The sequence below is a fragment of the Montipora capricornis genome, chromosome 3 (assembly GCF_036669925.1).
Source record: "Montipora capricornis isolate CH-2021 chromosome 3, ASM3666992v2, whole genome shotgun sequence".
Taxonomy (NCBI): domain Eukaryota; kingdom Metazoa; phylum Cnidaria; class Anthozoa; order Scleractinia; family Acroporidae; genus Montipora; species Montipora capricornis.
In genome coordinates, this window is record NC_090885.1 from 57,218,967 (window position 1) to 57,232,161 (window position 13,195).

The 13,195-nt window shown below is 41.2% G+C and overlaps 2 pseudogenes; both read left to right on the forward strand.

The window, feature by feature from the left end:
- LOC138040631 (PAN2-PAN3 deadenylation complex catalytic subunit PAN2-like) overlaps positions 1–9,641 on the forward strand; it is a 110,681-nt pseudogene extending 101,040 nt beyond the window's left edge.
- Positions 9,642–11,787: 2,146 nt separating this feature from the next.
- The window catches only part of LOC138040632 (PAN2-PAN3 deadenylation complex catalytic subunit PAN2-like), an 89,030-nt pseudogene continuing 87,622 nt past the window's right edge, over positions 11,788–13,195 (forward strand).

The window sequence follows — 13,195 nt, forward strand, 5'->3', positions numbered from 1 at the left end:
TGAGGAATCACTTTCATGCCCCAAACTAATAACTTTCATGCTAATACTATAACTTATTAGATGCCATTATTTTCCTTTGCTTGAACAGTCAGTCAAAGAATCGATGACAGCGTACTTTATCAAGATGTTTCCCTTGTAAGGAGGGGAAGTATATCCCGGGAGTTCACACCCCTGGGGACGGATGAACTGCCTAGCGAAGGGGACCTCGTTGGATTGGACGCCGAGTTTGTTACACTGAATCAGGTACCCAATGGTTTCTTCTGGGTCTTTACAGCCTTACTTAGTCTCTCTTTACTCTCGACGATTTCTCTTTATCTACCTGTACATCAGTGGAACTCGAGGTTTTAGTGTTACAGCGTATCTTGAACAAGGTGTAAGCGATCGGGGGGGGGGGGGGGGGGCAGGGGAGATAATTCTTATTGGTCGTCAAACTTTGCTTTAAGCTAGTCATGACAAAAAAGCAAAAGAAGTGTCTACTTTCAACGACATCAACATCAGTTTGAATTAATGAATCTTTATTTCACACTTTGATAATTTCGACTGATTAGGATTATGTATTACGAGAAAGAAAATTGAGGGAAAATAGATATTTAAAAGAATGAGAGAGGCTGAGGCTTTCAACTTGGCCACTGCATATTGGAGATGGTTACAAAGTCTGAGTTTAGTTTGTTTGCCTCTGTTTTATTTTGTGTTAGCTTTTTCATTCATGGCAATGTTAAGCAAAAATTCACACCTCAATCGAACGGAAGTTGTTACTCACTGTCATCATTTTCTTTTGATTCCTTCAGGAGGAAGCTGAAATAAGAAGCGATGGAACGCGGTCTACAATAAAACCCAGTCAGATGAGCGTAGCACGTGTTTCAGTTGTGCGGGGGTAGGATTATGCAAATTCCGTTCTCACCCTTTCCATGAGAGGCAGGTCAAAGCAGGTCATGTTACAGCGCTTTCAGAGATCGAAGCGATAAAAAGCGATGCGAACAGAGACCGAGGAATAGACGGACATTTCTAAAATAAATTGCTGTAAACGTGGTCGCTCGTGATACAGGGTTTTGCTTTGCTCAATGAGAATAATTTGGATTATTCCACTGAAACATTTTAGCTCTTGCATGATTTTTGGAGACGAAGTGTTTTTTTTTTTTTTGGCGGAACTCCTCGATATGTCCAGGATTGACCGTAATGAGATTTAGATCTAAATAAGCATCACGAAGTGTCCTCTTTCTTCAACATCACTCGTGTCTCGGAATACAGACAATTTATGTCACAGTGTCCCCCAAAGGCTGCTTATCAAGTAAACATAACCAGCTACATTTACCCTCACCAAAAGTAATCCGAACCCCCCCCCCCCTCCCCCAAAGGAAGCAAAGCCTAAGCCTTAAAGGGACACTGCGCGATGGATGTCATACTTGGGCGTGCATCTAATTAGAGTCATTTCTGGACAAAAGTGCAAAGAATAGCCCTTTTCACGGTTAGTTTCTCTCATTTGCATTACATTGTAATCTACCATGTATGTGAGGCAATTTCGGACTATTTTGTAGTTTTAACGCGAAATTGCCTTGCACCCACGTTAGATTACATTGTAATGCAAATGAGAAAAACTAACCGTGAAAAGGGCTATTCCCGAGAATTTATGCGAAAACGACTTTGGACTAATAATTCAAAGGTATTTTTGCGCGGTTTACTGAATATGCGGGAAAAGCAGATTTTAACAAGTGCTATTGAAATCCAACAAGAAAATTGGGGGTAACGTAACCACGCATTTTCGAAGATAATTAATCAACAATATTTGCAAAAAGCTTTAAAATACAAAGCAATGTTGGCGTTCTTTTCCAAATTGAAGCTTACTTGAGAAGCTTACTTGAGAAAAATGCGTGGTTACCCCTAATTTTCTTTTTGGATACCAAGGGCACTTGCTAAGTTCTTCTTTTCTCCCCATAGTTTTGAACCGCGCAAAAATATTCCGGTAATAATAAGTGCCACCCATAGGAAAGCCGAATGTCTCGAGATGCGCCGAACGTATGCGCAATAACAATATTAGGCACCGTCCTTAAAAGGGGCACTACAGCGCGTGTACCCATGAGTTTTACACAGCTAATTTATTTTATCTCTGTTCTTCAGTAACGGGCCATTGGCTGGTGTGCCATTTATAGATGATTATATTTCAACGACTGAACAGGTTAGTTTGTATCGGAGAACAGACTTGTCCTTGGCTAGAGAAAAGAGAAAAAATGTTGATAAAAGGAACTACACTGGAGAGTTTACAATCTATCTTTAGTTCGCCCTCTTCCCTGATAGTTGAGGGACCTTGAAATCTACGACAGTGACATCAACAAGGAACTTAACACCTGATTGGCAAAATTTTGAGCTTTGATTTTTATCCAAAAGCTGTTTACTTTGAGTGTAAGTTTTGGATTTCACGGTCCGTCATTATTCACCTCAAAACTCACTAGCTTAAATTTTAGAGTGTAAATGCATCTATTATATTCTCGGTTTTCACATGACGTCACGAACGCCATGTTGGTGCCCTAAACAAAGAAAAGGCGGCCATGTTGGTGCTCCGACCAAATCCTCCGGGAATTTAACTCTTTTATTATGCAAATGCTTCCTTTTGTTTTCGTCGAAAAACATGGCTGTTGATCACGTGAATGAAAACCAGCAATATGCAAAACACGAATTCCAAGTCTGAAAGCCCTAAACTACCTTGCTGCATTTTAATTCAGCCGCGTACACACGCTTAGCATTCTTAAACTAGTGAGTCTTTGACGTCATTTTTTCTCGGCCTCTCAAGATTTTAAAGTTAGTAATGGCGGACTATTAAATTGTATAATTCCAGTTAAAATAAATAGGAGTCTTTCTGAATCGGTCTTTGAATGGCGTATATTTGTCCGGACTACTCGCGCTTCCCTTTCTACTAATTTTATGCGCTGATGTCAGGAAGGATTTTGTCAACGAAACCATGTTTTAACCTTGTGTTTATCTCTTCGACACTCCAAACTCTTGGCTCCTGTGAAGATCTTCTAAAATTTCTTTTAAAATGTTCTTTAAAACTTCGGTAAAAAGAAGAAGTATCAAAAAAGTTTTGGCAGATTAATTTCGCTCTATGTCGAGCCTCTTCAATGCCTTTGTTAAAAGATTACTCTAAAAACCAACAGCTAAAAAGGTGGAGTCAGTCTTTGTCTACTACGACCCTTGGGATTTTAAAGTAATTCCATTCCGTTTTATTATTCATTAGCCGTTCAGGTGGAACATTTTTCATTCCCACGGCTTCTGCGATCTGCCTTGTCATCGAGTCATTTCTGTATGATCCCGTAACTTTGATATTAAATACTTGTCTTTCTTCTTCGTGTTTCTCTCTGCAGTGTCTCCACAGCACCGATCCTTCTTTTCTCCCCTCCAGGAGTTTTAGATGTTCTTTTCCACGAGTATATGCATTTCTGGCGGTTTCTCCTACATATATATCTCCACATTTTTCACACTCTATCTCGTATGTGACATTATTCGTGTCACAGGCGTTCTTCCCATCCCCTCCCGTGCACACCAAGCAATCTTCTCTGTCACACACGTATGTCTTAGGGGGTCGGATCTTTGTAGCAGTCTCTTTAGTGACGTGCCTGCTTGTTCGACTATCTTAATCTTGAAACCTTGTCTTTTCACTTCGTTCTGCATCCTGCTCTTTAGTTCAGAGTTGGGTGTGACAGGGATGAATATGACATAGTCATAGCCTCCTTTTGTATACCACTCTCTTCGCTTTCTCTTTTTCTCTTCCTCCCGCTCTTCTCTCTTCCACTCTCTGGGTCTGTACATGGGTCTTATTCCTCTCTTATCGTTATCGTTAATCTTGTTGTACGCCTTAACCGCTGATAGTACTTCATGTCTAAATTTCTTACTATACCCCGGGTACTGCATCTTACGCATTAGGTCATTGGCATGGTTGTTAACAACTTTTCGAGGCAAAAGCTCGCTGCAGTTGAGCAATACGCGTAGGAGCTCCTTAGTAAGCACTGTTCTTTTTGTTGCCCACGGCATGGCTGATCTAGCGTTAATGACTGATTTAGTTGACACATCTTTCGAGTAGAACTCATGTAAGATGACGCGGCTACCAGAGACATTTTGTTCAGGGTTGCTTTCTTCTATCCAAACCTTTAAATCGAGTATGGGGATTTTTCCGTCTTGGTGTTCAGACGGACAATCAACCACTATATGTATGGATGGGTGAATACTATTCCCTATTTCTTGTATAAGCAACATTGTTCTCTTGTCTACAGGGACGCCGGTACTACTTTGGGATTCATGTCTACTAACAATTTCACCATTCTCACAGCTCATTTGGGGTTTTGCCGCCGCTACCACTATGTTAATGTCGTCAACGTATCTTTTGTACATTCTTACTCCTAGGCATGTCAGTTAACTCTTCAGTTGCCTATCCCACCAAACCATAAACACCTGGGCTATGACACCTGTCAGCTCTAAACCAATTGGTCCACCCTCTTGTTGTAATCTCATCTCATTGTTAAATGTGTAAACGTGATGTTTCATGATGAACTTAAGGGCCACACTGAGAGCTTCGGTTAACATTCTCCTCTTTTCTCTGTAATTGGGTACTCCATTAGGTCTTACCCATGGTGCAAACCTCGTCTCCTTTACGTCTTGAGTTCCACTTCCTGTCATGGTGGGTGGCCTTCCACGTTCTGACCTTCTCTTGGGGCATACACTCTCCAAACCGAGGCTAGTGATCCTGCTCTGGTCTACGTTAAGTGCAAGGTAGAACCCTAACTCGTCATAATCTATGCACTCAAAAGTAGTATCGCAGCCATAGAATATCTCGCAAATCTTCTCAATAGTGAAGTCTATGTCAAGGCTGGGGTACAATGCTTTTACATCCGCTGACCCAATTATTACGTCTTCGTCGCAGCCTTCGTCATTCACTCTCTTTATCTCTGCCATCATTTCTTCGGTGCTCATGCGGATACTATATTCTCTCTCTTCTATTCTCTTGAGGATCATTGACATCAGATGCCACATTCTCTGGTTGAAAGATGACTCAGCTCCGCACACCGGCCTAGAGGGTGGACCAGTTTCAGGGTCATTACACTTCTTATGATCTTTCCTGAGAGTATACAATGGCGGGAGAGGATCGTTACAGCTGACCATATTATTCCTGATCCGGCCCTCGTTTCCATTGTCTTTCCCAGCTTGCAGTATTCGTGTCCACATAACAGAATGGGCATTCATCTCTTGTTCTAACTTTTTATACTGGCCTGCCGTTATGATGGTATCGTTCTGGATATGCTCCTCGCATGACCTCTTGTAATTTTCAGTGGTATCAAGCGAGAACCGTCCGGACTTATCTGTTTGAAAAACCACAACCTCGCCAGTGCGTCTCTTCTCTTTCAACGTTTTCAGACCACTCTCTTCTTTTTTTTGGAGGTTTTGCAGGCTTTTTCTACCATTTTTACGTTTATACTCTCCCACCGTTTCAATCAGTCTAGTTTTTAATGCCTGGAGCTTTAATTCAGTATTTTCCTCAACGGGGCCAGGAAGGTGCACTCTTTTATTAAAAGGAAGCTCAGTCGCTCGGAGTTTAGTAAAGTTGAACCTGTCACACCCAACTCTGAACTAAAGAACAGGATGCAGAACGAAGTGAAAAGACAAGGTTTCAAGATTAAGATAGTCGAACAAGCAGGCACGTCACTAAAGAGACTGCTACAAAGATCCGACCCCTAAGACATACGTCGTGTGACAGAGAAGATTGCTTGGTGTGCACGGGAGGGGATGGGAAGAACGCCTGTGACACGAATAATGTCACATACGAGATAGAGTGTGAAAAATGTGGAGATATATATGTAGGAGAAACCGCCAGAAATGCATATACTCGTGGAAAAGAACATCTAAAACTCCTGGAGGGGAGAAAAGAAGGATCGGTGCTGTGGAGACACTGCAGAGAGAAACACGAAGAAGAAAGACAAGTATTTAATATCAAAGTTACGGGGTCATACAGAAATGACTCGATGACAAGGCAGATCGCAGAAGCCGTGAGAATGAAAAATGTTCCACCTGAACGGCTAATGAATAATAAAACGGAATGGAATTACTTTAAATTTGTCTGGTTGTGCGTATCTAGTATAAAGACGGTCACAGGACGCATAATCCGTCTGGACGAATGATCTTCCGTTCTACGTTGTTGAAGAAGCACAATGAAAGATAGTTCGTCTAGAAGATTAATGCGTCTCTATAGTATAAAAACGGCAATGCAGTCTCTAAAAAGCCCCTTTCCAGAGCGGGTGGATTACATCAATCTAATTATAACTATTATCATTTTCGTCCAGCTTTGGTTTCTGTTTTTTCCAGGTTGTTGATTACCTCACCAAATTCTCTGGTATAAAACCAGGAGATTTAGACGCCACAATGTCCTCCAAGCATCTTACTACCTTGAAAACGACTTACCGCAAGCTGCGAGCTTTGGTCGCTAGAAAAGTCAAGTTTGTTGGTCACGGATTTCAGAGTAATAAATATTCTGGTACGTAATGATCATTAAAGGAAAACGCATTGCCTCTTCCTGGTTTTTTAGTGCTTGTGTACGCTTGAACCCTTGAACTCTTTTCTTATTCAAACAATTTGGGTGAAAAGACACCCTATGTACCACTTTCATCATGGCAGCCGAAATAAAATGTTCTTATGTTTTAATTCTTAAAATGCCTTTCTAGAATGTACGGTCACGACGTTAAGTTCTGTTGGACGTGACTCATGCCTGGATGGGTGACCGTCTCAAAATACCCTGCGCTGAACACTGTGGGGATTCAGGCTGGCGCATTGGTTGTGAACCATGCCTCCCATCCCTGCGATTTATTTGACCGGAAGTTAAACCTGGGACAACCAGAGTCAAATTCAACCAGTGACGGGTGTTGAACCCGGGATCGCCGGGTCTCAAGGAAAGCGCACTGACCAATTGGCCACACTGCCTCTTGAATGCTTTTAGCAAACAGGAGGCGATGTCCTGAGCTTGACTCTTCACGATTTTGTTCCAAAGACTCGCGCTGGTTTGGGACTAGATGTCCATCAGGTACCCGGCACGATTAATTTACACTCTGCGTGTGTAGTTGTGTTGATTTTGCGCTTGGCACGCTGTGCGAAGGGTGGGATTGAATATTTGTTTCACCAGTAGGTCCGATTGACACTAATATATTAAAGAGAATAATTGGTCAGCCACCAGTTATGAAAGTGGTCTATTAAGCATCTGTTAAAGAGTTAAATTAAGGTTATGGTTGACATGACACTATCCCGTTGAATTCGCCTGAATATTTCGGGTGTCTATATGAAAATCGTCGTGATAACTTGAGTGCGAGCATCTCTTTCCGCCATCTTTCGTCTATAACCCGCACCTCAAAAACCATTACTTCCATTAGCCCTATCACGGCCGGGAACATATGAGCCCAACAAATTGACTTGCTCTCAACTGTGTGCCGGGCTTCATAGCTCTGGTATAGCCTTCGACCAGGCTCCGCAGTTGGTGTTGGACGAAAAGGAACGTGGCGAAAAAACTTGGCAAGCGAAGCCCAGGCTCCGCGGTTGGGGTTTGCACCAGCATGGCAGAGGTCATGGGTTCGAATCCAGTTGAGGCCACCTGGATTTTTCTGGTGTCTATAAGAGACAATTGCTTAAAATATGTATATATGTACATTATTTATATCGTATATATTAAAGGGAAAAGCAGAAATATAATAATACTAGCGTCTATAAAAATATATGTCAAATTAAAGAGTTTTCAGCTCTCTCTTTAAGATGTTCATATTGTCCTCTGCCCTAAGGGAAGGTAGTAAAGTATTCCAAAGCGCTGGCGCGGCCACAGAGAAAGCTGTATCACCAGTTGCTCTTTTTCAGGTGTCTTTAAGAGACAAATGCTTTAATTGTGCTGATAAGTAGGGGTATCAGTTTCAATCTTTCGTCTACAGCCCGCGCTTCAAACAAACTTTTTTTTCCTCCATGACTCTATTTTGTAATCCACCTTTGTTTTTCCAGGTACCAAAAGAACAAGTATTTGATACCGTTGAGCTGTTTCATCTTCCCCGACAGCGTTACATCTCACTTCGATTTCTTGCTTGGTATTTCTTAGGTAAAGCGACTAGAATGTTTTTATTTGCCTTTTATGTCTGCATGTTACCAATGGCTTCATCGTTTGTTCTTAGAGGTGCGTCTCCAAGGTGAATATTGAGTGGTAGGCCGAATCGTCATTCCGCTGACCACCGGACCGTCTAACTCTGTACTAAAATTAAACTAACCGACTGTGGATCTGATCGAACGACTGACGGACGGACTATTTGTGAGTCTTCTCCAGAACCCGGAAAATAGCCTGACTTCTTTTTGTGTTTTGTTTTGGTGGTCTTATTTGGTCAAAAACCTTTCCAACTAATCGACCTACGCCGACCATCTCCTGATAAATGCATCAAAACACCGGGCGCTCTGTGCCGTATTCTTTGACCGAGCGAGTCACTGTCTGAGTGAGATTGACTGACTGACTTATAGAATTATTGACCGTCCAACAGATTATTAGCCTGCGAACGCAGACGTATTTCCGGCCGTCGTTTCCCTCTAACTGACTAACAAAAGCTTGGTTTTATCAAATGAGTCAATGAAGATAAATTAATCATGGCATGAAATATCTTTGACTTGAAGTTTCCAGCGTTCATTCCCTCTGAAGAAGGGCTAACTGTGGAAACGTCAGCTGCGGTTACGGTGGTTAAATAACCCTTTCATTCGCACGATCGAAACGTTGATCCTCCCAACTAGTACCGTAAAGTTCTTTGTTGGGTAGTCATGAGAATTTGGTACTATATCAAGATCACACCTCTTAAGCAGATAATCATCTTCATTCTCAATACCAGTCTGAATGACATTTCGTTGAGTTTGTGAGAAGAATTTACAAACCGATCACTCCTGGGGTTCAGAGGGTTTTAATTAATTTACCTCTATCATTTCCCTTTTTTTTGTCTTACTCCCTACCGACCCAGCACCACAGTTTCCTTTTAAGGCCATCCTCTTTTTTTCTCCGTTTAGCGTCGTCCGAGCGACAAATTGTTGCTATTTAAAAAAAAAAAAAAAAAGTAACGACGTAGTTAAACCATTTTCATGTCGCATAGGAGTTTAAGTGGTTTATCCTTTTTGCCATGTTGTCTTAATTTTACAATAACATCAACCAACTTTTCCGCCATATTGATTTTGGATTGCTTGTAAATTTTTTTTCAATCCGACCGACCGATCCAGTATCAGGAAACGCATTCGAAGCTAAACAAAAAAAAAAAAAAGGGGGTGACCTAAATTAATCCTTGGATTTATCTGACTGGATGAGCAAAACAAAAGAAAAAAGGCCTGTTAATCATCATCATAAATGGTTAACTCTACGGTAATAAGGTTGTCTTCGTTATTTTAATGACAATTCAATTGTTTCAGGTTTGACAATTCAGTCGGAAACTCATGACAGCACTGAAGATGCCAACACAGCTTTACAACTTTACAGAAAATACGAAGAGTTATCAGCCAGAGGGGAGTTCAAAAACGTTTTAAGACAAGTGTACGAGCACGGTAGAAAATCCGGTTGGAAGATAGGAGACAGCTCTTTAGACTGAGTGAAGAAGATTCGCAAACACTTGGATGATGGAGAGAACCTCTCCATCATATCTTGAGTTTGACTGTAAAGGGAACCTCCACTTCGACAAAAAAATAACTTTAAATCACAGGAAATAACCGTTACAGTCAAGTCAGTCTAAAGTATTTTCAAAGAAATTGTGTGTATCCGAAATAAATAAGGTTTATAATTGCCTATTTTTGTTTTCAAATTTTGCGGGCGCCGCCATCTTGAATAAGTGTGACGCGTTACGGTTGCGCTATTGTTATTAGACAAACGCTCTTTGTGTAAGAGCAATAGGGCAACCGTAACACGTCACAATTATTCAAAATGGCTGCGCCCGCGAAATTTGAAAGTGAAAATAAGCGAATTTAAATTCACTTTTCTTCATATAAACACTGTTTTAACACTGCAAGAGTGGAGGCTCCCTTCAAAGAACAGCTAAACCTTCAAGGTTTCACCTGGACACAAAGGAAAGCCTGGTACTTAGAAATGGGCAGAAAGTGTGCACACTGCATGAATGCTTCAATTTCATAGGCCCAATATAGACCAGCGTGAGCTCAGGATAAATTAGCCTGGAGGAATGGATTTGCCTCCAAAGCAAATTCTAACAACGGAGAGTCTATTATCGTGGTAAAGTCGCGCGTAGAAATCGTCGAAGCCCCAAGAAAATTGAAAGACTTTCCTTCCTCTTTTCTTTGCGGCTTCTCTGTTCGTATCATGGCTTGCCGCCGATATTTTGACGCGCGCAAACGACCTCGTCCGCTGCGCGAGCAAGGCGTTCGTTTTTTTTCCGTCCTATGCGTTTAGCCTTAGTTGAGTTTTCGCGATTCGCGTAAGCGTTAAGAAACATGAGCATCAAGCCTTCCTGGTTTTTTATCATCAAATTGTTTTCTGCGCTTGGGTATGTCTATGCATATATCATCAAGACCAGGCGTAAACCCGATAAGACGCTGCGTTATACGGTGTACTTTATGAAAGAAAGAGAAAGCTTAGATACAACCATTTCAATCAAATGTAAGCTAAGCCTTACGTGAACGCCAGTGACTTTAGCCCACCTATAAAAAACGCATCTTGTCATTCTCTTCTTGAAATTTCGGTTTTAATAACGAGGTGTGAACATCAATAAAAGTGTCAGTGGTTTGACCGAAGACGGAGCTAGTGAAAGACGTGGATACATTTTTCATTGGACGTAATAATAATCTTCATTTAAGAGGTAAGTCATTTGGTACTGGTGTACTAAGCTGGAATACAAAAAAAACCAAATTATCTCAATCAAATCAAATGTTGGTTTTTGAGGAGAGGGAAAAATCGGATTACCTGGAGAAAAACCTTTCGGAACAGAATCAAGATTCACGAACTCAACCCACATATGAGGTAGTCTTCGAGCAAACGGTGTGTTTGAACTTGAGCGTTCAAGCTCAAGGTCTGCACGCCGGCACCATACGAGGTTGAGTCCGGAATTCGAACCCAAGACACATTTCCCTCCCCGTCCACAAACAGAAGTTCTTTAAAGTCCTTCTATGACCAGAAAATCAATTCTTCTTTTCCTTTTGATTTTAAAACTGTGTTAACTAAACACCAAGTGACGCACGTTTTAAGCCCTGATTTAAAAAAGACGTGTACACCAGTTTATTTTAACTGGAATTTCATTAGTTCCTTCACTTTAAATTGATTGTCCGCCATTACTAATGTGAAGTCTTCAGAGAGCTGGATCTAGGACAAAATGACGCCCAAGACTCAATCGTTTAAGAATGCAATGCGTGCGTAAACGGCTGAATTAATAAGTGGCACAGGAAGTTTGAGCTTTCAGACTTTTAAACTCGTGTTTTGTATATATAATAAGCCGCGTTCCGCGATGAATTTTTTTTAAGGGGAGTGGCACTTCACTACAGAAAAAGATAATGGTTGGTAAGGAAGCTTTTTAGTCAAGAGCCCTGAAAAGGGTTGCATGGATGGTTGTGTGAACTAACTTTTTCAATGGAAATCTGACATCGCTTCAATCCGAAGGCGCATGCGCAACTAGTCCCATTTCTCTGGGAACAGGTATTTTGACAAGTGTATCAAAGGAGGGCCTTATGCATGACGTCATATTTTATGGAGAAATAATTTCTTTTAAAATCCATGCTACAGATTTTGTGTTAGAATGTTCTCATACTGTATTGGGAGGAATGGCGATGGAATCCCCAAGCAGTGTCGTTGCTAAGCGGGTCATGTGAGCGTTCTGGGTCTGATTGCCACTTACAGGTTTTTTTTCACGATTTGTTGTTGTCATCTACATACATAACCGATTATACGTATAATTTACAGTCTTTCATCTCCCCGAGAAGGTAGGAGAGATGAAAGACTCTGGGATCGCAAAATCCCAGTAACGAAGACATAAATCCTTTTTTATATACTTGATTTATTTTCCCGTTTTTGATTCCTATATTGGAGGGAATGGCGTTGGAATTCCCAAACAGTGCTTTCTAAAGCCCTGGCCAAACGAGAGAGAAGTTGACGAGGGCTGAAACTCTCGCTCTCGTTTGGCCAGTAATTCATGTAGACTACGCTGTTCAAGTGACGCATATTCTTAAGTTAACTTGAAGTTACATCCGTCATGTTTATGCTCATAGCAAAAAAAACGGCTGCTTTGAAGAGCACGTTGTATCTCCCCTCGTTTCGTTAAAAACTGAATTAATTTTCCGCAACCCCGCACCTCACTTGTTTTCACACAACCACTTATATATTGCAAAGTATCATTTCTCTATTAGAGATGATTAGTGAAAAGATCTGGGAGACACTGTCACCGTCACATTTCTTTCCTCGCATGCGAAATGTTCACTTCCGGTTGCCGTCCGCGTCTCAAAAACCTCGTGTGCTTTGAAGCTCCCTAGTTTGGCGGTGTCACTTGGAATACCACAGGAAGACTACGTTTTAACTTCAACACAGCTTCGGTTTAGTCGTAGTCGCATTTATTAATTTCCTACGCACTTGTTCTTTTGAGAAAATTTGAGCCCTGTTGGCCTGGGTTACTATTAGGAGAGATGAACAAGAACAACCCTGTTATTTACTTTTTTGCCTTTTTTTTCGATTTTATCCCAGTAGTTTACACAATTCATTTCTATCATTTCAATGGCATTGCCTTTGTTTAAAGGGGCAGTGACATCAGTGCATCAATTAAGACCAAAAAATAATGCTATAGTTTTGTTACCAATAACCATTGAAGTGCACTGAAGCTATTCTTTGTCATTGGATAACGCTGAACGCGCTCGCTAATTGGCTACTCAAACTCCGGTTATCCTTTGATATTCACCTCCGAGCAATTCGCGCGGAATTTGCGCCCGAAAATGTTGTTATCTTTGCAGGAATAAATGATTTAAAATCATCTTTTTGTGCTATTTATATTTAGTATATAATAAAAACAACTATTTGCCTCAGTGTCGGTGGCTAGTGGTGGATATCTACCTTACCTGAATAGTCGTTAATTGTTTGCGGCCAAGGATGGAGAGAATGGAAATGGACTGAAACTTGAAAAACCTAGCTAGTGTAGAGACGATGTCTTCAGAAAGTCACCACGAATTAAATACGAATAGCTCT